The following is a 27,424-nucleotide window of genomic DNA, read 5'->3' as shown; positions in this document are numbered from 1 at the left end:
GGCATCCTCTCCCACAGCAGGGGACCAAAACACAAATTGGCTCAATCCTGCGACCTGCTTGGAGAATGACCGTCCAGGCCCGTGTTTCCCATGACACTCTCTCCCCTGACACTTGGGTTTGATGTTTGCCTCTGGGTGGTGAGGGCTCGAGAGCTGCAGCTACTCTCGCTCTCTCTCTCTCTCTCTCTCTCTCTCTCTCTGTTTCGCTCTCTCTTGCTCTCTCTCTCTCTCTCTCACTCTCTCTCTCTCACTCTCTCTCTCTCTCTCAAGCTCAGAGGGCTGGAAACCTAGACCTGCACCAGATACAGTATCACAAGATTAACACTTTCTATTTGTTCGACAAAGAAGGCTATTAACATTTTATTAATTTTGCTTTCTGTTTGTCCAGAGATTTCATCGTAGAAATATGGCTTCTTTTTGAGCTCTGTAGGTACGTACATTTTGTTGAGTGTGCAGGATTGAGCTTGTAACTTGCTGCTTCTGCTTTAGAAGCCTTTGTTGTTACCTCCACTTTTCTCTACTGTTTGGGAGTATTGTGAATGAAAATAATATCAAAAATGTTGCAGTTAATATCACAGGGAAGCAGTTTCCACTTCCCTCCTTATGGCAGACTGACATAGTCTTTATTTTAATTGTAAGGCTCTCGTAACAGTAAGGATGTGTGTCTTGCTGGCTAAGCCACTCCAGAGGGCAGTTGATAAAGAACTGGATTGAGTCCCATGTATCCCATACCAGGAAAACATTGGCATTCCCCCCCACCCTCATAAAGGACAGTCATGGAGCAGCTGAGAAGTTCCCACAATCCAAAATGATTTATGCTAACATTTCCTGTCAGCCCTCTGGTTTTGCATGTCAAATTCTATCAACACACCGAGGAGTCGGATACAGAAAGAGGTGATGAAGCAATGAGCAAAAATGTCATGGTGGACTGCTCATTGTTGCATGAAGGAAGTGAGATGACATTGTTAGCCACCTTCCCAGTGCTCTCCCGTCCAAGTATTAACCAGACATGAATCTTCTCAGCTACGGAGTTGAGGCAGTTTCTTGCTCTCATCTTGACTGGCCGACCATCAGTTGTACTGCAGTTCCCTTATTAAACGGAACAAGCAAGTCTCCTCCATAACACTGAATCCAACAGTCTGAAATCCAGAAATGTTACTTTGTCCATTTGCAATGGCTGTATTCTCTGCAAAACCTAGGCACAGAGCCAGTTGATGACGGTGGTGTCCTGCAAAAGTGAGCAGGTCAGTGCAAGCTACCAATATTGAGTCACAAAGTGGTGCAGCGCAGAAACGGACCCTTCAACCCTACTTGCCCAAGCCAACCAAGTTTCCTAAACCGAACTAGTCCTATTGGCTTGTATTAGGCCAGTGGCCCTCCAAACCTTTCCTATTCATGTACCTGTCTAAATGTCTTTTAAATGTTGTAATGGTACCCACCTCTACCAACTCTGGCAACTCATTCCATATACACCCCACCCTCTGTGTGGAAAAGTTGCCTGTTTGGCCCTTTTAAACCTTTCCCCTCATCTTAAACCAATGCCCTCGGGTTTTGAATTCCCCCAGATTAGAGGAAAGACCTTTGCTATTCACTATTTTTGTGCCTCCCATGAAACATCTACAAGGTCAGCCCTCAGCCTCCAACACCCCAGGGAAAAAAGTCCCAGCCTATACAACCTCGATATCCAATGAAAAGATCACCCTTCACGACAGTAGCTATACTGTTCTTCATGGGTCATGACACATAGTCTTTAAGAACCATTGTGGAAACAGCCTTCACTTTGCCAGTGTAGAACAGTCAGAAACCAGCAGCCTCATGAACTGGGAGGAGCACAGCAGCCAAGCATCATCTTCTCTTCATTCAATCACAATTGTGTGAGGTAACAGCTCTGAAAGAGTTCATGTGGTCACAAGAAAGCACACTCAGGCAGCGAAAAGTGTGTAACTTGCAAAACATCAAAGGACTCGTGATAACTTAGGAACATTGCAAGTTAAAAAAAATGAGAAGAAGTGTTTAAGGTGAGAATAGTGGAGAAAGGGCTGGTGGAAATTGAAGCCAACAGTTCGTTAGCCCCGACTCCCAGCCCAGCTAGATTCAAAAGTAATGTTGTCGTAACCAAAGCTACAATCAACCCTTTGATAACGCCTAATGAACTGCATAGTGAGGAAAACAGCAGTTGTGCTGTATGAAGGAGTCAGTTGTTTTGTGTTCTGGATGTGCTACGTGTTTCTGCTGCACTCTGTGACATATGCCTTGCAATTTTTGAGATGTACCACTGTGGTCAATAAAAAGTTTAAATTATTGTTGAAAATGAGACGCTGGAGAATCTGAGATAACAAGGTGTAGAGCTGGATGAACACAGCAGACCAAGCAGCATCAGAGGAGCAGGAAACTGGTGTTTTGGGTGTGGACCCTTCTTCCGAAATGGGGGAGGGTAAGAGGGTTCTGAAATAAATAGGGAGAGAGGGTGAGGCGGATAGAAGATGGATAGAGGAGAAGATAGGTGGAGAGGAAACAGACAGGTCAAAGAGTTGGGGTTAGAGCTAGTAAAGATGAGTGTAGTTGGGGAGTTAGGGAGGGGATAGGTCAGTCGAGGGAGGATAGACTGGTCAAGGAGGTGGGATGAGGTTAGTAACTAGGAGATGGGGGTGGGTCTTGAGGTGGGAGAAGGGGATAGGTGGGAGGAAGGATAGGTCAGGGAGGCAGGGACAAGCTGGGCTGGTTTTGGGATGCAGTCGGGGGAGGGGTAACCCTGGCCCAATGGTATCGATGTGGACTTCACAAGCTTCGAAAAGTCCCCTCCTCGACCGCATTGCAAAACCAGCCCAGCTTGTCCCCGCCTCCCTAACCTGTCCTTACTCCCACCTATCCCCTTCTCCCACCTCAAGCCCAACACCCATCTCCTACCTACTAGCTGCATCCCACCCTCTTGACCTGTCCGTCCTCACTGGACTGACCTATCCCCCCCTACCTCCCCAACTACACTCACCTTTACCGGCTCCATCCCCACCTGTTTGACCCGTCTGTCTCCTCTCACCTATCTTCTCTAACCATCTTCTATCCACCTCCCCCTCTCTCCCTATTTATTTTAGAACCCCCTTCCCCTTCCCCATTTCTGAAAAAGAGTTTAAACCTGAAATGTCAGCTTTCCTGCCCCTCTGATGCATCTTTGCATTTCTATAGTGCTTTTTACCACCAGCAAATTTCCACAGAGAGCTTCATGAAAGTACATTTGAAGTGAACCAGCACAGCACCTCACCCACAGCAGACAGCCACAGACATAAATTCAATAGTAACCAGTGCTTCTGTTTTGTGATCTCTGATGAAGGGTCTAGGCCCGAAACGTCAGCTTTTGTGCTCCTGAGATGCTGCTGGGCCGGCTTTGTTCATCCAGCCTCACATTTTATTATCTTCTGTTTTGTGATCTTGATTGAAAGTTTTAATTCTCCCCCATTTTCCTCAGAAGAGGTATCGTGAGGTCTCATGCAAATCTTCAAGGCTGGCGGACAGGGCTTCCATTTGATGTCACCTCAGAAAAAGGGTACCTCAGAAAACACTCAGAGGGTCAAATTGAACAATAACGTTTACTGAACTGTGAATTTGAGTCCCACAGAGAGCTCCCAGATCTCAGCTCCCAGATGTTATAAGTGAAACATTTTGAAAAAATGATTGCGAGGGGCTTTACACTCTCAAACAAGCCCTGGGTTTGGGTGAAAAATGCCTGAGAAGATCGGTAACAGCTGCTGTGCATCTCTGACAAAGTCGCAGGATAAGTGCTGTGTGTTGTGTGTTGTGTGTGTGTGTGTGTGTGTGTGTGTGTGTTCAGCTTTTTTGTTATAGTTGCAGCAGTGTTACATTTTCAAACATCCAGAACCGCAATTAATAATTGCACGAACCAAGCTCCATTACGGAATACAACCAGCAAAGTGTTCCTTAACAAATGATTGAGATTGCTAATGGAATGCTGTTTCTCTCAGTAGGCTGCCTGTGTGCAATTGGATCCATTCATTATTAGGGGAGCGTACTGAGATACTGCTGGCCACCTAGTCAGTAATGATTTCATTGGAGTGTGGGGAAACTGTGTGTGCCCATATACAGAGGACTCAAGGTTCAGTGAGTGAGCCAGGATCTAGTAATGGAGCATACTGTGGGAAAATATCGATTTTGGCAAGAAGAATAGAATAGAAACATATTATGAGCTGGATTGCCTCCTTCTCCATATAACATTTCTGTGATCTAAATGATGAGAGATAGCAAAGCTCTGAGAGGCAGAGGGATCTCTGTGCTCCAGACCATGAACCACAAAAAGTGAGTATGTGGTCCAGCAAGTAACTTAGGAGAGCTGTTACAATGTTATTTGATAGATCAGTCCTGCATTTAGTTGATTAAAAGGAAACGGCTACTTAAAGCCGCAAGGAAATCTTTGCAGACATAAGATGTGTACTGGATAGTATAACTCCCTCAGGCTTCCACCCAAACTCGTACGGCTAATTTCCTTCAAACAATGTGAAACTTATGGACGTGTCCTAGTAAATTAGCAGAAGACTTCCCAGAGCATCAAATACATCAAATTCCTGCCACATCATCCCTGCCAAGTTCAAGCTGAGCAAAGCACAAGGAGAAATTTTGTAACAGCGGATGAGAAAAGTATTTCTCTTCACCTTTTCCCCAGGTAATAGATGGCCAGCCCAAAGCCAAACCAGACTGATGTGCCCGTCAGCTCAGGAGGTAGCTCATACTGGGCTTTCACTTGTCTCTGTCCCTTCCATTCCCATTTCCTCACCTTTCCCTGGATCTTTTACGAGAGTTCCTTTAAGTTGTTGCAATACTTGTAATATTTACTTGTGGTGGGCCATTTTATTTTCTAATGACCCTGTGTGAAAAGCATTCTCTTAATCATTCCCCTCGTGTACAAATTAACATCTTATGTAGAAACAGCCTGGACTTGGGATGAAGAAATGTGAACATAAAATTTGTGGATGGCACCTAACTTCACAGCATAGTAAACAATGTAGAGGATGGTAAGCGTGAGGAAGTAAACAAAGAGCAGGTTTCGGGTCTGATGACCCTTCCTCAGAACCGGATTGGAAACGTTAACTCTGTTTTTTCCTCCATAGATGCTGCCAGACCTGCTGAGCTTTTCCAGCAACTTTGTTTTTGTTCCTGATTTACAGCATCCGCAGTTCTTTTGGTTTTTAGAAGCTATATAGCACTGTTTTGAAGGGGGAGTAATAGTAACTAAAGGAATATTCACAGATATATTCATGGGGTAAAATGGTGGCCTACGCCCCAAGGATAGAGTTCAAATTTTACCATTGTAGCTAGTGGAATTTAAATTCATTTGGCAAAATCTGGAATAGAAAGCTAGCTATGATAGTGGTAAACTCAAACCTATCCATCAATTGCGATGAAAATTAATTTGGTTCAACTAATGTCCTTTAAGGAAGGACACTGCCATCGTTACCTGACCTAAGTCTGGCCTACATGTGACTCCAGAGCCACAGCAATGTGGTTGACCCTGGCCTAGTCAGTGACACCCACACCCTAGAAATGAATGAAAAAAAGCAGTCAGGCAGAATGTGGTTTCTGTGGCTGGTAAGTCAGTAACCGGGGGTCATAGATCTAAAATAACTGTCAAAGGAACTGGAGGAGAAATGAGGGGAAATTTCTTCAAACCATTGTTATTGTCTCCAAGACAATGCCTGAGAGAATCATGGAAGCCTGCAAAGCAACGTTCCAAATAATGTGGATGATACTGATTCGCACGGTGACGCGGAAAATTCTGGAGTGTGGCATTAAATCAGGCTGCTCTTTTAGGATGCTGACGCAAGCATGAAACGTTGAAAAATCTCCCTCTGCACCAAAGCTTTCTACAATCCGAACATCTTATCCCTTCTTATTGATCAGTAGAAATCATTGTTCACCACTTTCAGCCTCAAAATGCGATAACTTTGTACTTAGATTCCCGTCAAAAAGGTCCTGTTTTTGACCCTGTCATCATAAACATAAGCTCCCATGCCTGATATCATTCTAGTCTTTGGTCAACTTTTATTCTTCAGCATCATCGCAACAAATCAGCTGCTCATTTATCTTGTTTGTTGCTTGTATTATCTTCTGAGAATACAGGGCAAGGATGTTATGTTGGAGCTGTATGTAATGTTAGTTAGATCGTAGCAGGAGAAGTATGTGCAGTTCTGGTCACCACGTTATAAGAAGAAATAATTGCATCAGGGAGGGTGCAGAGGGGATTCACCAGGTGTTGGTGTGGCCTGGGGTGATTCAGCTGCGAGGAGAGATGAGAGAGGCTGGGTTTGTTTTCCTTAGAGCAGAGAAGATTGAGGGGTTATCTGATTGTGGTGATCTGAGAAACATAGACAAGGTAGATAGAACTGGCACTACCTAGGAAGTACAGTTTCAAGGTCAGGAGCAAGAGATTTAGAGGGTCTTTTGGGGAATATTTCCACCCAGATACTTGAGGGTATCTGGAACTCACTGCCTGAAAGATTGGTAGAGGCAGGAACCCTCAAAACATTTAAGGTGTATTCAGGTGAACACTTGAAATACCATAGCACACAAGGCTATGGACTAAGGGTAGTGCTTCTATGATTTCGCTGGAAAATAGGATCAGAATAAATTGATACAAGTGGACCAGCTCAGGCATGATGAGTCAAAGGGCCTCTTCCCATGGTGTAAGATCTCTGTAGCTCCAACTTGTGACCTTACCCAAAGATTTGATTTGAGACTTGTAACCTTCTTGTTTATATCTCACTGACCATTTCATTCTATTCTAAACTATTGGATATTTGTGGATTTTGTTTTGGACTTTCAGAAGATAAGTTGTGAGTGCACAGTACATAGCACTCATACTTTGTCACTATGAAGTAAAATCATTCTAAAAGAAAAAATAGATAGTTTCCTTTTCTGCCACAATAAATTAAGTCTATGAACAAAGTAATGGGAAACATATTTTTGAAGGATGCAGTTTGGTTCATGCTCATTAAGTAGAGGAGAAACCAGGAATTCTCCTGGTATTGATTAAACTCCAGTCTCCCCATATAGTTTCTTCTTTTCCAATGCATGTAGTTAAGCTGATATGGATATATATCTGTATTTATGCGATAAAACACTAGAATGGGTTATAATTCATGTGTTTCTGACTTTGATTTAATCAATAACAGGATGCTGATTTGAAAAAAGCAATGATTTCCCTCTTTAGCGATGTATTTTTATATGAGTTATTATGCAAAATCTGTATTATGTAGGCTGCAGGTTGAGATGCCTTCCTTGTGTCTTGATTCTAACTGATAGTAATATTGGATAAGCCAAATATCAGAATGGAACATAGAACATAGAACAATAAAGTGCAGAACAGGCCCTTCGGCCCTCGATGTTGCGCCAACCTGTGAACTACTCTAAGCCCCTCCCCCTACACGATTCCATCATCATCCAGATTTTATCCAAGGACTGTTTAAATGGCCCTAATGTGGCTGAGTTAACTATATTGGCAGGCAGGGCGTTCCACGCCCTTACCACTCTCTGAGTAAAGAACCTGCCTCTGACATCTGTTTTAAATCTATCACCCCTCAATTTGTAGCTGTGCCCCCGCGTACAAGCTGAAGTCATCATCCTCGGAAAAAGACTCTCACTGTCCACCCTATCTAATCCTCTGATCATCTTGTATGTCTCTATTAAATCCCCTGTTAGCCTCCTTCTCTCCAATGAGAACAGACCCAAGTCCCTCAGCCTTTCTTCATAGGGCCTGCGCTCCAGACCAGGTAACATCCTGGAAAATCTCTTCTGCACCATTTCCAATGCTTCCACATCCTTCCTGTAATGGGGCGATCAGAACTGCACGCAGTATTCCAAATGAGGCCGCACTAGCGTTTTGTACAATTGCGTCATGACATCACGGCTCTGGAACTCAATCCCTCTACCAATAAAACCTAAAACACCGTAAGCCTTCTTAACAGCACTATCAACCTGGGTGGCAACTTTCAGGGATCTATGTACATGGACGCCAAGATCCCTCTGCACATCCACACTACCAAGAATCTTTCCATTTACCCAGTATTCTGCCTTCTTATTATTCCTCCCAAAGTGAATCACCTCACATTTATCCATATTAAACTCCATTTGCCACCTTTTGGCCCAATTCTGCAGTTTATCCAAGTCTCCCTGCAACCTGCAACATTCTTCCACACTGTCCACCACTCCACCGACTTTAGTGTCATCTGCAAACTTGCTAACCCATCCACCAATGCCTGCATGGAAGTCATTTATAAAAATGGCAAACAGCAGTCGTCCCAAAACAGATCCTTGAGGCACACCACTAGTGACCTGACTCCAGGCTGAATATTTTCCATCAACCACCACTTGTTGCCTTCTTGCAGAAAGTCAGTTTCTAATCCAAACTGCTAAATCTCCCTCAATCCCGTGCCTCTGTATTTTCTCCAATAGCCTACCATGTGGAACCTTATCAAAGGCTTTACTGAAGTCCATGTACACCACGTCAACTGCCCTTCCCTCATCCACATGCTTCTCAAAAAACTCAATGAGGTTAGTGAGACATGACCTGCCCTTGATGAACCCATGCTGACTATCTCCAATCAAATTGTTGCTTTCTAGATGATTATAAATCCTATCTCTTATAAGCCGTTCCAAAATTTTTCCTATAACAGACGTAAGGCTCACAGGTCTTTGACTGGCCCTATTCCTACCCTAGTCATCCTCTTATCCCTCACATACCTATAGAAAACTTTAGGGTTCTCTTTTATTCTACCTGCTAATGTCTGCTCATGTCCCCTCCTTGCTCTTCTTAACTCTCTCTTTAAATCCTTCCTAGCTAATCTGTAGCTCTCCTTCGCCTCATCTGAACCATCTCGCCTCATCGTCACATAGGTCTCTCTATCCTGCTTATCAAGAGATACAATTTCTTTCGTAAACCACGGTTCCCCTACCTTGTCACTTCCTCCCTGCCTGACAGGGACATACCTATCAAGGACACGTAATATCTGTTCCTTAAACCAGTTCCACATTTCGATTGTCCCCATCCCTTGCATTTTGTGAACCCATTCTATTCCTCCTAATTCTTGCCTAATCGCATTAGAATTGCCCTTCCCCCATCTATAACTCATGCCCTGTGGCACGTTCCTATCCCTTTCCATTGCTAAACTAAACATAACCGAATTATAGTCACTCTCTCCAAAGTGCTCACCTACCACTAAATCAAACACCCGGCCTGGTTCATTACCAAGTACCAGATCCAGTGTGGTCTCCCCTCTTGTCGGCCCTTCGACATACTGAGTCACGAAACCCTCCTGCACACATTGGACAAAAACTGATCCATCCGACGTACTAGAGTTGTAGCACCAGTTCAATAGATCATAAATTTTATTTTGGCAATTGTTTCATCATGGTGGTTAGTCACCAAACATATTTACTCGGGCTGCCAATGTTTCTTTAACACAAGAACATGGTGTATTACAGTAAAGAAACAAACAAACCTCCATGTATTCACTTAGTAATCACATAACATGAGAAATTCTGAAACGTGCATAATTGTTGATTAATTATGCTTGTGATGATTATGTCAATCATCATTAATTGAAGCATCCTTTACCAGCTTGAGTCCAGTTGCCAATCAAGCTGTTCTCTTATGCAGTATAAATGTCAGGTTTCTCCTTGAATTGATACACTTGTGATCTGTCCTGATGAAAGCAAGACTAAAAGCTTTTGCAGTTCCCATTATCTCTCTTGACAAAATGTGAATTACTGGAAAAAAGCAGGTCCGGCAGCATCTGTAGAGAGAAATGAGAGTTGATGTTTCGGGCCCAGTGACCTTTCGGAACCCTCTTAAATTTCTGTTTTTGTTTCTGATTTCCAGTATCCGCAGTTCTTTCCGTTTTTTTTGACAAAGTGTGCCTCTTCAATTTCTTACTGAACTGACTTTTGCTAGTTTTCCTTCTTGCTGTGTTGCAACTGTTTTAAGATTCCTTTCTAGCCATGATGGCCTAAATCTCCATTTGGTACTGAGAGCCTGGACTGCTTTTCAGTTTTGAAAAGCCAAGAGATTCCTCCAAACTTTCATGACCTGGAGATTTTACCGTGCCACTAGATCAAAGACCTATTCGTGAACTGAACGAGCTGATTTTTCTGCTGAGATGCAACTGTTTTCTGCTGTCATGAAACTGAAACCTGATCCGACTGAACTGAAATCAAACAAAACTACCAGTGTAAGGGCCGAAAGAACCGCGGATGCTGTAAATCAGGAACAAAAACAAAGTTGCTGGAAAAGCTCAGCAGGTCTGGCAGCATCTGTGGAGGAGAAAAAAGAGTTAACGTTTCAGGTCTGGTGACCCTTCCTCAGAACTTTTACATGCTTTCTTTGAAATATGTATTTCGGTGACTTTTCCAAATGAATTTCTGATCTCTTAATGAAGCAAGTCACCTTCACAGAACTGAGACAAAAGTGATCTGTCTGTATTTTGAAAATGCAGACTTCCAAATGATAATATTATGTATCCAAATGGTACGTATGAATCACCTTTATCACGCTTCGTAAAGCCCAGAGTTCTTTAAATAAGACCCTTTAGTTCCACTTCCCATTAGACTGACAGCAGCCTTGTAAATTCAGATTTTGTCAAATAACTTGTGAAATTGAATTGAATAATCTTTATGATTTCCGAGGTGGCACCAAGAAGAGAAACTGCAAAAGCAGACAAATTGCCAATATGACCCCAACGGTTGCTAAGGCCATTCAGGGAAGGGAACTTGTCAGTTTTACTGTCATGGTTCCTACTTCCATTTACACTGTCGATGTCTGACTCGTAGTATCCACTAAACGTAGTCAAATAAACAAGCAAGTGGCTCAATACCAATGTATCTGCCACTGATGGCCAATGAAAGTAGCCAAACTAATGGTCTTACAATCAAATGAATAAATGAAATTTCAACGTATGTTGTCTGAGAAGTGGAAAGGTTTTGGCTGCTGTGCAATTTTTCAGAGTCATTTGTCAATCTTAGGACGGTGGTGGGAAGAATGCGTAGAGGAATGGGAGCTGAGCTTGGTGTTGGAGGAAGGGTGTCAGTAAACTGTGCTGTAAACAGAATACTGGTTTAGTTGACCGAATCTCATCAATGGCTTCTTCACATTTGACGTGGATGTGGTAATGCCTGATTTCCGTGATAAAGAACCATTTCGTCAATATTACGTGGAAGGGGGTTGGGAGGGGTGGAATTGCTGCGGGGTGGTGTGCGGCATCGTAATAGCCAAAGGCCATGTTTAAAAATTTCACTTTGGTTAATTGTGGGATCAGATACAGTACACCTGACAATAACTAGGAAAAGTTGTCTCATTGGAGGCCCCCTCCAAACTGATACATCAATATTTCCCAGTTTAAGACAATCTATCACCCTTATTTGGTCTGTCTTGCATTTGGCTCAGGTCCCACTTTATGGTTAACTCTTAACAAGTAAATGCTGTCAGTGCCTGGCACAGAGAGAGAGCAATTATAGAAAAAAATTGCTTCCTCCTGTGCTGCAACCATTTTTACAAGCTCTCTCTTACTTACTTCATTTCCTTCTCTATATCTTTAAATTGTACCAGTATTCCCTTCTTTTCCCCCGTCATGCAGCCTGTTTTCCCTTTTCAGAAGCGGTTGTGCTCCCATGTTTTATGAGTAGATCAGTTTGGCTTTACTTCCCATGGTGTTTATTTTCCTACATTCCTGACCAGCCTGTGCCTTGGCTGGGTTTTACAGCTTTGTCGGTAAGGCATAATGACTCATGTTTACTGAGGACCCTCCTGGTCTCATTATGACACAATTGGATAATGCCTCCCTCAATAGACTCCATGCTGTTCATCACTAATCAATCTGGTCTGTAACGGCTGCTTCTGGTTTGTTGAATTCCAGGTTTGGAATCAGTTAGCAGAATAGTGTTAATTAATTGAGTTTGACCCAGAATCCTTGTTGAAAACTTTTAAATAAACAATATGAAAGAAATGCCTGCCTGAAACGAGCTTTTAAATGACACCAGTAAAATGGAGACCAGTAAAAGGGGAGGTGATGGCCTAGCGGTATGATCGCTGAACTGTTAATTCAGAGACCCCGATAATGTGCTGGGGACATGGGTTTGAATCACGCCAAGGTAGATGGTGGAGTTTGAATTAGATTCCCTACAGTGTGGAAACAGGCACTTCGGCCCAACAAGCCCACACCGCTCCTTGCAGCATCCCATCCAGACCCATCCCCGCTATAGCCCACACACCCCTGAACACAATGGGCAATTTAGCATGGCCAATCCACGCAGCCTGCACATCTTTGGACTGTGGGAGGAAACTGGAGCAACCGGAGGAAACTCGCGCAGACACAGGGAGAATGTGTAAACTCCACACAGACAGTCGCCCGAGGCTGGCATTGAACCCGGGTCCCTGGCGCTGTGAGGCTGCAGTGCTAACCACTGAGCCACCGTGCCGCCAATAGAATTCAATAGAATATCTGGAGTTAAGAATCTAATGATGACCATGAATCCATTGCTGGTTGTCAGAAAAACCCACCTGGTTCACTAATGTCCTTCAGGGAAGGAAAATGCCATCATTAACAGGTCTGGCCGACATGTGACTCCAGACCCACAGCAATGTGATTGACTCTCAACTGCCCTCTGGGCAATTAGGGATTGGCAATAAATGCTGCCTGGCCAGTGACATCCTGTTAATACGTGAAGAAGAAAAACGTTCTCGGTATCAGAAACCTGTGTTTGTTTTCTTTCGAAGAAACCATTAACAGAACAGAATTTACCATAGTTGGCAAACAGCCTTCAAATTCTATAGCTGTTTGGTTGTGGGGCTTCTTGTGGTAGTGTCCCTACCTCTGAGCTATGAGCCCAGGGTTAAGGTCCCAACTACCCCAGCGTTTTGTAATAACAACTCCGATTGAATAGTTTAGAAAGTGTCAGCAGGCAGGTTACTGCCAGTGTGAGGGGGACTGGGTTATCTGTGGGCAGTGACATGTTTCCTCTGTGAGCTGAGTTGAATAGTACAGTGTCTGAATACAGCATCGCGAGTTACATTCGGTGTCAGAGATAACGGGAACTGCGGATGCTGGAGAATCCGAGATAACAGGGTGTAGAGCTGGATGAACACAGCAGGCCAAGCAGCATCTTAGGAGCAGGAAAGCTGATGTTTCGGGTCTAGACCCTTCATCAGAAAAGGGGGAGGGGCAGAGGGTTCTGAAATAAATAGGGAGAGAGGGGGAGGTGGATGGAAGGTGGATAGAGGAGAAGATAGGTGGAGAGGAGACAAACAAGTTAAAGTGGTGGGGATGAAGCCAGTAAAGGTCAGTGTAGGTGAGGAGGTAGGGAGGGAATAGATTGGTCCGGGGAGGACGGACAGGTCAAGGGGCCGAGATGAAGTTAGTAGGTGGGAAATGGAGGTGCAACTTGACGTGGGAGGAGGGGATAGGTGGGAGGAAGAACAGGTTAGGGAGGTGGAGACGAGCTGGGATGGTTTTGGGATGCAGTGGGGGGAGGGGAGATTTTGAATCTGGTTAAATCCACATTGATACCATTGGGCTGCAGGGTTCCCAAGCGGAATATGAGTTGCTGTTTCTGCAACCTTCGGGTGGCATCATTGTGGCACTGCAGGAGGCCCAGGTTGGACATGTCGTCTGAGGAATGGGAGGGGGAGTTGAAATGGCTTGTGACTGGGAGGTGCAGTTGTTTATTGCGAACTGAGCGGAGGTGTTCTGCAAAGCAGTCCCCAAGCCGCTGCTTGATTTCCCCGATTTAGAGGAGGCCACAACGGGTACAGCAGATGCACTATACCACATTACCAGATGTGCAGGTGAACAGCTGCTTGATATGGAAAGTTTCTTAGGTCCTGGGATGGGGGTGAGGGGGTAGGTATGGGGGCAGATGTAGCCGTTCACTTCCCATCCCCGCAATAACCACCAAAAGAGAATCCCCCTCATCCTCGTGTACCACCCCACCAACCTCCGGATCCAATGCATCATCCTGCAACACTTCCGCCATCAGCAATCCGACCTCACCGCCAAAGACGTTTTTCTCTCTCCACCCTTGTCTGCTTCCTGGAGAGACCAGTCTCTCCGTGACTCCCTTGTCCACTCCACTCACCCCTCCAACCCCACTAAACCCGGCACTTTCTCCTGCTACCGCAGGAAGTGCTGCACCTGCCCCCATACCCTAAATTTGAAGATGTGTTTGCGCTTGAAAGCAAAATCTCCAACATGGATTAAAAGCTGAAGAACTAAGATCCCACACTCGTAACGGTTTTCATTGTCAGAGAAGTTATTTCGTAGTGCTTGAGATTTGTCAAACCATGAGGAAGAATGATGGAATGTCCCAACTTTCTACAGCAAGTCTAATACATATTCACCATGTGAGTCCAGGAGTTTCACACCATTCAGTACACATTAATAACCAATCAGGACTTGAGCCACTGGTTTCAAAACTCTTAACAGTGGAGTGACAACCCTCAGAGAGCAGCAATAAGCTCTGTTCACCTCACCATGGCATTGGTAGTAAATAATAACTTACTATTTTGAAACGATCCCATTGTACCTCTGAAAATTATTTGGAGCCAACTGAGGAACACCAATAGCTGACTGATGAAGGATTCAAACACCAGGAACAACACAAGGAAGCAGAAGAGGAAGTCAGCTGGCCAACATGGTAACTATACTTTGAGCTATGTTGCTGGGGAGATACATTGAACTAGACAGAATGTCAGTTCTCGTGATAATTGGTATGTGTTTCTGGAGAAAGGGAAGCATGCGGTCCGAGATTCATAAAAGCTTAAAGCACAGAAAGAGCCCTGTGCTAGACCTCAGAAAGAGTGACCACAATATTCTTATTCTTTTCCCATAGTAGTGAAATGTACTTCTCTCCAACTGTGTGAGTACCTATAATATTCAGTTTTAAAAGCTGTTATAAAATTAGTCTGTGTTTAAAAAAAAGGCTGGAATGCATGAGCTTAATGCATTTTCACTGTCCATGCTCAGGGAAGAATCATAAAATTCCTACAGTGTGAAAGCAGTCCATTCAACCCATGGAGTCCACACTGAGCCTCCGAAGAGCATTCCACCCAGACCCACCCCATCCCTGTAAGCCTGCATTTCCCATGGCTAATCCACCCACCTTCAACATCCCTGGACACTATGAGAAATTAAGGATGGCCAGTCTACTCAACATGCATATCTTTGGATTGTGGGAGGAAACTGAAACAAACCCATGCAGATATGGGGAAGAATGTGCAAACTCCACACAGACAGTCATCTGGGGGTGGAATTAACACCATGCCACCCATGTAAACAGGTGACCCACTTGAGGGGTAAGGGGGTGTTGCTGTTAGAGATCAAGAATAGCAGGATTATGTTGCTGTTTCAAATGGCAACTATTCAGCGCAGCTTGGTCAATTGTCATAAATTAATTCTGCATTTGAGTCCAAATCAAGTGGATAACTCAAGATAAATTGACTAATAGATTGGACATTTGCCAAACAGAGCTTCACGAGGATTGTTGAAAGAATATTATCGTATTAACTCGTGTGCGAATCTGTTGTCCTGGGCTAGGGTGGGGGTTGGGGGAACAGAGTGGTTTCAAAGCCGCTTCCTACAGCCCTGAGGGTAAGCTGTTTCAGAACTTTTAAATATAAAATGATAAGCCTTTCAACCGTTGTGTGTCACACTTGATTCCAGTACAATGTTTTGTCTCACATGCTTGCTAAAAACAGCCTCTGCACAGCTATTCTTTCAGCCATGAATATTGGTTGCATTTTGTAAAATGTTGGGACCAGGGGCCACATTTTCTTGAATTGAGTACAAATTAAATCTATTTGTTTAGGATAGACACACACACTACAAACAGGGTATGAGACATGGAGAAACTCCAAGAGTTGGAGGATTTGAGCTATCGGGAGAGGCTGAATGAGCTTTGGCTATTTTCCCAGGAGTGTCAGAGGTTGAGGGTGACCCTGTAGAGGTTTATAAAATCATAAGGGGCATGGATAAGGTGAATAGCCAAGGTTTTTGTCCTGAGATAGGGAAGTCCAAAACTAGACAGCAGAGGTTTAATAGGAGAGGGAAAAGATTTAAAAGGGACCTAAGGGGCAACTTCTTCACACAGAGGGTATTGCGTGTATGGAAGGAGCTGCCAGAGGAAGTGGTGGAGACTGGTGCACTCATAACATTTAAAAGGTCAATTGTTGGCAAATGGGACTACATTTATTTAGGACATCTGATCAGCACGGACGACTTGGACCAAGGGGTCTGTTCCAGTGCTGCACAACTTTATGACACTACGTCTATGGCTCTAAATAGGAAAAACAAATTATATTGCTTTTCCAACTCCGAGACATCACTGAAGCTCCTCTGTCTAATCACTATGGCAACATATGAAACAGAGCTGTCAATCTGAACACAGCAAGATACCACAAACAAGAATGTGATAATGACCAGATAACCTGTTTCCAGTGATGTTGATTGAACAATAAGCCTTGTTGAGGACATGAGGCAAAACTCTGTAATGTCCCTGGACCTTTGCAGTAACCTCAGAATACCTCAATTTAATGTTTCATTGGCAAGATAGCTTTCTGACAGTTTAGTCTCCACTTACAATTTATGTTCGAGCCTGGGGAGTGGGAATTCTGATCCACAAGTGAAGAGTGCTGGCATTGTATCATTGATCACTAACATGCAAAACTCTGACACTGTCAGGAACTGTCGAAAGAGTGATTTATGGTTAGATAACTTGAGGACTTTGTAAAGTGCTCAACAACCAGTGATCTTTTAAAGTAATCGCTGTTGTAATGTGGCATGTTCAGCAGCTCATTTGTATACGGCAGGTTCCCACAAACAGCAAACTGAAGCTGTTATACTGATTTTGATAACAATAGGCTATGTCAGTGCTACTCAGACATTTTCCTATTGTGGCCTGATTTTGACCCTCTAAAGTTACTGGGACCTTAGATATGTCAGAGTGGACAATGGGGAATGAGGAGGGAGCAAGGAACCGCTGAAAGCAAGATGCAGCAAGAAAACACTTTCAGTGAAAAGCATTGGTCTTGCCATTAGGTTTTTTAGAACACAACATTGGGCAGTAAGGCTACGCTCACTATTTAAAATATTACAGGGGTTGAAAGGGGCCTCGCAACTATTCACACTCCATAATGGCTGCACATCAGAGCTCGCATTGCCAAATATTTGGTGACCCACCCCACTGGGGTCACAGGCCACGGTTTGCAAAGCCCTGGGCAAAGTCATCAAGGATCATAGCCTTTTTTAAAAACAATGTCATGGGATCTTTTAAATCTGCCTAAGAGACAAGGATCCAGGTTTCAGGTCACCTCTATGGACTGGAGTGCCAATCTACAGTTGTATGCTTTAATATCTGAGTGGGACTTAAATCCACAAATTTTTGATGACAAGGCGAGAGTGTTGTCAACTGAGCTATACTTCGCAATGGATAAGTGGGATCAGTTTATTGCCTTGATGAGGCTACCCACATTGGAAGGCCACCCAGCATAAAGAACTGATATAATGTACCTTTCCTCTGAGAACTGAAGGCAATAAAAGTAAATGCCAGAGGACTGTGGCATTACATGTGTGGAACCAGCTAGAAGTGAATAAACATGAAGTTCAAGAATTATTGGGAGAAATAATGAGTAAAACTGTGCATAACATAGAACATTATAAATTATATCAAGTTAATAGCCTTTGATTTGTTTAGGCTTTTATGTGCAATGCAGTTTGATTTTATTTAAAAACATGAAATAATGTGCCGCAGTTCAGTTAATTACAACAATGTGTTTGGATTTCTCTTTCAATGTTAACAGGATCCTAACTCTCTGCTGTTACTCGGAGAATGTTGAATGTATAATTTGCAAGTGATTAAAGGGTTTATTGCAGGCGACCTCATACTTGGAATGAAAATGTTCCCAAATGCTGGAGTGCAGAAATTTTCCATCACAGGTTTCCACTCAGAGGGTTCATTTCAGAGCAGCAGTGTGAGTTTCCAAATTGCATTCCCTGTAAAATCACTCTCATTGTGTTCATTTTTGGTCAGTACAACACCCTATTCCTTACCTTCACCCTGTCCTACTCAGTCCCAGTCTCCTGCTGGCTCCACGGCATCCCTTAACTTTATAGTCTTGAAGTAAGTTATGTTATGCTTCACGAGGACGATATTTGAAAGAAAAGGGCTGAGTTATACTTCAGTTGGTCAAACCCAGATTATATTCCCTTTAGACAATGACTTTAAAGGGTTGACCTTGCAGAGTATTTAACACGCTGGAAGAAATCTATTAGATAGGTGGGGTGGATGTTGCTATCTTAGTAGTTCATTCCAAAGCAGAACCGATGCAGAAGAGGAATATACACCTAATAATAGAATTAGAATTGAATTCATCTAAAGCAATCTCTCAATGTTCTTTTTTACATGAAAGGTGAGAAATTCATTGCATCAGAAAGAGCTAAATGGAGAATGATTTGAATGATTTTCCAACTGGGGGCTCACCTCTCCTTTGTCTCTTTAATCTCCTCCAGTACTGTAGCTCCTCCTGAGATCTCTGGGAGAGATAAACCCATGTCTGCACAGCTTTAACCTTGGGCTCTATCTTGCAATTGCAGTACTATCACTACGACACTACCATCTTCCCCCATTGCCATCATTCATTCCACCATTGACACCATTTTCAATGAACTAATCTCTGGAACTTACACACAAAACAGCTCCAGTTCCCTTCAAAATGTTCTGTAAGTTCTACCTTGCTGACCAAACTTTTGTTCACCTTCCCTTTATAGGTATCCCTTTATGTCCTCATCTTTATATTACCTTCTCAAGGGCAATTAGTGATAGGCAATAAATGCTGGCCACATCCCAGGAAAAAATACTTTTAAAAAATGTGGCTTGGTGCCAGTTACCTTCTGATTGCCTTCTGTGGAGCATCCTGGGATGCCTTGCAGTGTCAAAAGTTACTATATAAATGCAAGTTATTGTTTAAAAAAAAGGCAGATATACTTAACCTGAAAGGATTCAGACATACCTGCTGCCCTCCACATTACATGCTCCCTTCTTCCTCTCATTCCCTCCACATTCCCCCTCCCACACGTTGCCACCACCCCCCCCCCCCCCAACTGACATATCTCCAGGCCTGCCAGAATTCCGCCAAGAGATACCACAGCAAAATACAATGATCAAGCAGTTTCAGTGAAAGTGGTTACTCTCATCCAAGTCCACTGTCAGATGCAGTATATAGAAGTCACTTTACACCAGTCTTCAGAGCAGAATATCCCACACAGCTGCTGTATGTTAGCAGAGTCAAAGCAGCAAGTAGCAGCTGCTTTGGGTTTGTCTGACACTATCTGAGTGAGACTGGGATGAAAGCCTCCTCTGTACTGGTTGGCGAGGGAAGCAGAATTGTTCCCAGAGTGCATGGGACTGCGGCCCTATGATCTGGGACCCAGGAGAGAGTCAGTGATTGCCTGGATACCCCACCAGGAATGTAGCCAGGGAGCCGCCATTTCAGTGAGGCACATCTGTAATTGGAAACTACACCCCTCTGAGAACTCTACTGTCTTCCAATTCTGCTCCTTGAGCATCCCTGATTAACATTGCTCCTCCTTTCCTGGTTGTGCCTTCAGCTGTTTGGGTCTTCATCTCCCCACCTTTCTACATCACCCTTTTCCTTTAAGACACTCCCTTAAAACCCATTTATTATCCTCTCACAGGTTGCAAATCTTTGCGTGATGTTATTTTAGAGGAACATCTTGCGATGTTCTACAGTGTTTATAATGAGGTCAGCCAGCTGGACCTTAGAGAATAGGAGTTCCCTGACTGGGCCTGTTAATCTGGTCCAATCAGGGAGCCCTGGCAGGCAGACAGAAAAGGGCAGTGTCAGTCATACTGACACTCTGAGAGCTGGCTCCGAATGAGGTAGTACTAAAGTCACAATTCATGTGTAAATAAAGGGTGACTTGGTGACGGGATACTGGCCTCTGTGGAGTTATTCCCATTCTCACTGTGTTATAAGTGCTAGTTAAATGTAATTGTTGATGAGTCATACAAGAACTAGCAAAACTAGAGTCGGTAGGAATCGGGGAAAGGCTCTAAGCTGACTGGATTTCCTGACAAGATGGCTCTCGCTAAGAACGTTGGAGAGATAAAGAAGGGCCGTCCTGCCATTACCAAGGTGGTTACAAGGGAATATAGCGTAAATGTCCACAAATTTACCAATGGCGTGGGTTTTAAGAGATGTGCTCCACACGCCATTAAGGAAATCTGTAAATTTGCAGTGAAGGAAATGGGTATTTCTGATTTCAGAATTGACACTTATTTGAACAAGACATTTCGGCTAAAGATGCAATAAATGGTCCACGTGACATTTGTGTGCATTCATCCCAAAAGCACAATGAGGATGAGGATTGTCTGAACAAACCTATGTTGGTAACCTCTGTCCCTGTCACATCCTACAAAGGCCTGCAACCAGTCACCGTTGATGAAAATTATGCAAATCCTTGGTTAAAAATAAGCTAAAAAAACCCTGCAAAATAAAATGTAAAGAAACATAGGCAGAAAAATGTAGGAGAAAAGTGTTGACCAGAAAGGGGAGAAACTGTGCAGCTGTTGTATGTTTGAAGATGAAGAAGAGCTAAAGGTTAAAAATGTGATGATTATTTTTCAGGCGACACTGAGCACCCTGGGCCCATCTGTATCAGGAGTCAGTATCTTTTCTCCCTTTTTCTATCTGTGGAGCCGATACTGCAAGATCCAACAATTGTGGGCCGGTGTGTAGGGTCTTTGCGCAATTGTGTAAAGTAGGCCACTGTGAATCAGGAGGTCTCTCTTGAAGTCTTGCTCGGTTGTTCTCAGTGAGAGCAAAAACCAACAGAGAGGATAAAATAGGGCCCACCAGCTCAGGTTGTCTCACATCCCATGCCAGTGCATTAGCTTTATAAAGCAGCGCTTTCATACTGAGCCCAGAGCCTGGAGGCATGCTGATTCGCTGCCCCCGCTTTGATCACAACTGCCCATTGCTGGAGTTTCTGAGCTTCAGATCTCAGCCTTTGACTGCATGACCGCCAATGGTGGGGCACTTAAAATCAGGCTCACTCAGGAAGTCAGAGTTGGATGAGAGCTGATAACTTCGGGGCTGGAGGAGGTTACATCAAGCACAAAGCATTTCAAAAACAAGGATGAATAATTTAAAATCAAGGAGTATCACTTAACCAGCCATCAGTGCAGGTTAAGAAAGCACAGCTGTCATAGTTGTAAAATGGTTTTCCTCTGCTACTTCTGTGATGTAATATGTAAAACGCACTCACCAGTCCCTGCTACACACCTTCCATCTCCTGTCACACCGAAACGCAATGTAGGTAAAATGGAAACAAACATTTGATCAAATATTTATATAGCTCGTACAGCCCGATTTCCAAACACGTCTCACTAACTGCCTTTTACTATCCAATTATCAATATAAGGCTTGGTAAAATCTTTGTAAACTGACAAGGTGTGAAATATTCAACTTTTCTGCCATACTGTTAGAAAATAATTGTGTAAACGTATTGTGTAAAATACACTTACTTATACAGTGTGTGAAATCGCACCAGTTGCCTTTTATAGGTTTTATAGGTCTGTTCTTTTTAGTCAAGAGGAGATTCGACAGAGGGAAACAATACTCATTGGCAGAATGGTCTCAAAGTAGACAGGACTAGTTGGAGCTGATTGGCTAAAGAAATAAGGCAACATGAGGAAAATATTTTTGCGCAGTGAGTAGTTTGGACCTGAAATGTTCTACCTGAGAGGGTGATGGAGGCAGGTTCAATTGTGGCTATAAAAAAGGACCTGGATAGGTACTTGAAGGGTAAACAAACAAAAGGAAATGGCCAGGCCTGCAGGAATAGGGTAGTGTGGTGGGAGCAGCTGGATTCCAATCCATATTCACAACTTCCAATTCAACTCCAAATCCCAATCCACTCTGGAGCTCTCCCCACAGATCTGAGGGTGGCACATATGACCTCACTATTCAAAAAAAGAGGGAGAGAAAAAAATCAGAATTTCGTACCAGTTAGTCTGACATTAATAGGAGAAATTTCATCCGTGGATGGGGTTAATATACCAGCATTGATTGCGAATTAGCTGAAGGACAGGAAATAGAGATTAGCAATAAATGCGGCATTTTTTCTGGGTGCCAGGCACTGAGAGGAGGGCTACCCCAGGTACTTGGGCCTCAGTTATTCACAATAAATGTGTAACTGACCTGGATGAAGGAACCAAATGCAATATTTTGCAAGTCTGCTGATGACCAAAGACTGTGTGGGATTGTGAGTTGTGAGGAGGATGTGTGGGAGGCTTCAAAGTGATTTAGGCAAGTTGAGTTAGTAGGTAAAGACATGATACAGTGCAACTTGGCGAAATGTGAAGCTATACACTTCAGTGTGAAGAGCAGAAAGAAAGAGTATTATTTACATGCTGATATTTTAGGAAGTGTGGATATATAAAGCGACCTGGGTGTCCCCGTACACTAGTCAACGTAAGTAAACAAGCAGGTGCAGCGAGTAATAAGTGGTATGTTGACCTTCATTGCAAGAAGATTTGAGTTCAGAAGTAGCGTTGTCTTACTGCAGTTATACAGAGCCTTGGTAAGATTACAAACAGAGTACTACATGCAGTTTTGTTCTCCCTACCTAATAACATTTAATATGCTATAGAGGGAGACCAAGCAGAGACACGGAGACCATTTTGTAGAGCATCTGCGCTCTGTCCATGACAAATGACAATACCTTCCAGTCACTAACCATTTTAACTCCCCCCTCCTACTCTCTGGGGACCATGTCTATCCTGGACCTCCTCAGTGTTACAATGACACCACTTGCAACTTGGGGAAGCAGCAGCTTACATTCCGCCTTGGGAGCCTAAAGCCTGCTGGCTTAAACGTGGAATTTGCCAGTTTTTAGAATTTCCCCACCCCCTGGCCTTATCCCATGATCAATCCCCTCTCTCATCCCCGCCTCCTTGACTTGACACAACCTGTCTGTTCTCTGTCCCACCTATCCGCCCCTCCCACTTCACTGACCAATCCCCACCTGCACTCACGTATTATCATTCCATCATAACATGTATATCTTCCACATTTCTGACTCCACAATTTCAGCACAATCTATCAGTCACTCATGGATAAGTCAATAAGGCCATTCTCCTCAGAGTCAACAGGATTTAGGTTTAATTTCCACCTGAGACTCAAGGACATAATCTACACTGTGTGTCACTGAGAGAAAGCTGCAACGTCCACTTTTCAGGTGGGACATTAAACCAAGAACCCATTTTTCTACTCAGCCAATTGTAAAGATCACCTGGCACTGTTGTGAAGAGCCTCATATTTAACCCCCATTGCAATAAGTGTTGACATTGTGCTACAGTTCACTTGGAGTCAGAACTGCTATGACACTTTCAAGATATGTCTCTAACTGGAGCTATAGATACCAATGGTAGAGGCTCCAATGATCTTTCCATCACATGGCTGACCAGGAATCTCTTCAGTCCTTATAATCTGTCACCAGTGTGTGTTGGAAGGATATGCATGTTGCTGTCAACTCAGTCAATCACATTATGAACAAATCTTCCTTAGCCATCAAGTCCTGATGTGGCACTCAAACCGTGAACTTCGAGCTCCAAGGTAGTATAAGGAGCATGTCCTTATTTTGTGTTTCTTAAATCAGTAGTTGGAAATGAAAAATCTTAACACCCATTGCAAGTGTTGTATTTAGATAGCCATTTGAACAAGCATTACAAAGAAGATTTTGGTGTCTTCTGCAGTACGTTCAGCTGCACAGTGGCTCGGGAATCCTTCCTGCAGCTTCAGTGTCGGCCTTTCCACAGCAATGGAGAATGCGGGTCCTGTTTATTCCTCAATGATGAGGCCCAGGAGCTGTAGTTCTTACAAAGATGGACGTTGTCTTTTTTAACATATAATTTCTGTTATTAAATGGCAGCAGAGTGTGGCGACTAACACTTTTCACCGTATAGTGACATAGTAAGAACTGCAGATGCTGGAGCCAGACATAACAGCGTGGAGCTGGAGGAACACAACAGGCCAGGCAGCATCAGAGGAGCAGGGAAGTTGACATTTCGGACCAGGACCCTTCTTCAGAAATGGGGAGGGAAGCTGGGAAATAGAGAGAGGAGGGGTGGGGCTGGGAAAAAAGTGGTAACAGGTCCAGACAGACCAGATGCAGGAAAGATGTTTCCCTGGTTGGAGAGTTCAGAACCAGGGGTCTCAGGGTACAGGGTAAGCCATTTAGGCTTGAGATGAGGAAACATTTTTTCACTCAGGGTGGTCAACCTGTGGAATGCTCTATCACAGAAGGCTGTGGAGGCCATGGCACTGAACATATTTAAGAACAAGACAAGCTTGAGTGCACATCCTCCCTGTGTCTGTGTGGGTTTCCTATGGGTGCCTGGTTTCCTCCCACAGTTCCAAGGTGTGCAATTAGATAGATTAGCCATGGGAAATGCAGCGTTACAAGGATAGGGTATCTGGTTGGGTTGCTCTTCAGAAGGTCGGTGTGGACTCGATGGGTCTGCTTCCACACTGCAGGGTTTCTATTATTCTGTATAGGTATTATAGGCATCAGTGGGTACGGAGTTGGAATTTGGCATTGAGATAGGGGATCAGCCATACAACCAGACGGATCAGGAGCAGGGTTGGACTACTCCACCTTATCTAGTACCCCTGCCTTAAACATGCTCAAAAACTCTGCTTCCACTATCTTTTGAGGATCAGAGTTCCAAAGACTCCCAAACCTCTGTGAGAAAGTATTTCTCATCATGGACAACTTGTTTATTTTAAGCAGTGACAACTAGTTCTAGATTCTGCCACAAGAGGAAGTATTCTGTCCACATCCACCTTGCCAGGACCCTTTGGGATCTTACATGTTTCAATCAGGCCGCCTTCTGGTGTGATAGAAGCATACCCTGTTCAATCTTTCCCCGAAAGACAACATGTCCATTTCAGGTATTAGTTCAATAAATCTCTGAACCACCTCCAACATATTTACAACTTTCCTTCAATGATGAGACCAACACTGTACACATTCCTAATGCTGTAACCATTCTATAATTTTCCAGTTTTATAATTTTGTCTTTACAGTTTGAGGAGAAGCTGCCATTTACTCATGATCCATCTTTGAAACTAGGATGATATATGTAATCTGATTCATACACTAGGACTGAACAGGACTGTGTGGGATGATCTTCGTTTCATGCAGTGTTTTGGTTCAGTGAAGGCCTTTAATCCAGTCCTGACATCCCCATTGTTCCCCGGCCCTTCACATAATGACATTCTCCAAAGTAGAATTGGATGTGGACACCTCGACCTTTTCTGTTTCGTTTCTCAGACTATGAATCATTGTTGGTATGGCTGCCAAATAATTGTCAAACTTGTGCCAAATGCAAAACCATTTCATGCTGCTTGTATTTTGTCGTTGTTAGCTACAGAAGGAGGGGAAGCATCTGCTTTGCTTCTTTCCTGTTCACTGTGCCTTCTTTTGGTGACAGAGATGGCAAATGTTCGTCAACCGAGAAACCCAGTATTACAGATGTTTGCAATCCATAGACCAAAAAACAGACTTTACAGCAAACAACACATAATATCTTATAAAAACCGAAAGAACTGCGGATGCTGTAAATCAGGAACAAAAACAAAGTTGCTGGGAAAGCTCAGCAGGTCTGGCGGCATCTGTGACGGAAAAAACAGAGTTAAAGTTTCAAGTCAGAAGTTCTGAGGAAGGGTCACTGAACCTGAAATGTTAACATAATATCTTATATTGTATTTCCAGCAGAGAAACTAGCCATTCAGCACAACTAGATAATTCCCAGGTTTATACTTCACATGAGTGTCTTTCTAACCAAATGCACCTGATTCTGTCAAAATTTCCTTTTATTCTTATCTGCCTTGTCCCTGTGCTGCTTGTGTCTCAGATAATGCTGAATAGAAATTAATTCCACATTGTAGCCGCTCTTTTAGTAGAGATGCTCCTCCTTTATTAAGACTACCCAAGATTTATGACGCTGAATACTTATTCACTCGATAGCTATTGAATCTGAAAACCTCTCAGCCTGCTAGATGAGGAAGGTTAGATATTTTGGGAATCTTTGTTGCTTCCAGACTCAATCACCCCCACTGCGCTTCTGCTCTTACCTTTCACTATTTGTAACTTTATTAAAATCTAAGTTGCTCAAATCCTAATTTACACCAAGTCCCACTCGCCCCTCATTAGTGTGTTTATTGCCTTATATTGGCCCCCTGTCTCAGTGATTTCTGATAGGCAAGGGAATCAAGGACACCACATAGGAAGCTGACGTTTCGGGCCTAGACCATTCGTCAGAGACGGGGATGGGGTGAGGGTTCTGGAATAAATAGGGAGAGAGGGGGACGCGGACCGAAGATGGAGAGAAAAGAAGATAGGTGGAGAGGAGAGTATAGGTGGGGAGGTAGGGAGGGGATAGGTCAGTCCAGGGAAGATGGACAGGTCAAGGAGGTGGGATGAGGTTAGTAGGTAGGAGATGGAGGTGCGGCTTGGGGTGGGAGGAAGGGATGGGTGAGAGGAAGAACAGGTTAGGGAGGCAGAGACAGGTCGGACTGGTTTTGGGATGCAGTGGGTGGAGGGGACGAACTGGGCTGGTTTTGGGATGCGCTGGGGGAAGGGGAGATTTTGAAGCTGGTGAAGTCCACATTGATACCATTGGGCTGCAGGGTTCCCAAGCGGAATATGAGTTGCTGTCCTTGCAACCTTCAGGTGGCATCATTGTGGCACTGCAGGAGGCCCATGATGGACATGTCATCTAAAGAATGGGAGGGGGAGTGGAAATGGTTTGCGACTGGGAGGTGCAGTTGTTTATTGCGAACCGAGCGGAGGTCCCCAAACGTCAGCTTTTGTGCTCCTGAGATGCTGCTGGGCCTGCTGTGTTCATCCAGCCTCACATTTTATTATCTTGGATTCTCCAGCATCTGCAGTTCCCATTATCACCACACAGGAAGGTGGAGTTAAGACCACAACGAAACCAGCCATGCTGTTATTAAATAGCAGTATCAGCTTGAGGGGCTGAATGGCCTGCACAAGCCTTAAGTCCAATTTTGATATGAGCAAAGAACAAGAACAAAGAAAATTACAGTGCCGGAACAGGCCCTTCGGCCCTCCAAGCCTGCGCTGATCTAGAACCTCTATCTAAACCTGTCAATTATTTTTCAAGGATCTCTACCCCTCTGCTCCCTGCCCATTCGTGTATCTGTCTAGATACATCTTAAATGACGCTATCGTGCCTGCCTCTACCACCTCCAATGGCAACGCGTTCCAGGGACCCACCACCCTCTGCGTAAAGAACTTTCCACGCATATCTCCCTTAAACTTTCCTC

General features: G+C 43.9%; 1 protein-coding gene, 1 long non-coding RNA gene and 1 pseudogene across 4 annotated transcripts in view; 2 read left to right on the top strand and 1 right to left on the bottom strand.

Moving 5' to 3' along the window:
- The window catches only part of rnf24 (ring finger protein 24), a 150,919-nt gene that overhangs the window by 9,936 nt on the left and 113,559 nt on the right, over positions 1–27,424 (top strand). The gene's annotated exons all lie outside the window — the stretch shown is intronic.
- Positions 9,353–27,424, bottom strand: part of LOC125455720 (uncharacterized) — a 32,305-nt gene continuing 14,233 nt past the window's right edge. The window contains exons 1-2 of one of the 2 annotated variants that reach the window (XR_007248293.1): positions 14,554–14,651; positions 9,353–9,797 (exon numbers count right to left, since the gene is read on the bottom strand). This is a non-coding gene — a long non-coding RNA (uncharacterized LOC125455720). Of the gene's footprint in view, positions 9,798–14,553; positions 14,652–27,424 lie in introns of those variants that run through there. The other variant, XR_009446555.1, reaches the window with a different exon arrangement.
- LOC125454469 (large ribosomal subunit protein eL31-like) lies at positions 20,147–20,547 on the top strand (annotated as a pseudogene).

Source organism: Stegostoma tigrinum, chromosome 1, assembly GCF_030684315.1.
Source record: "Stegostoma tigrinum isolate sSteTig4 chromosome 1, sSteTig4.hap1, whole genome shotgun sequence".
NCBI lineage: Eukaryota > Metazoa > Chordata > Chondrichthyes > Orectolobiformes > Stegostomatidae > Stegostoma > Stegostoma tigrinum.
This window is presented reverse-complemented; position numbering and strand designations above follow the sequence as displayed.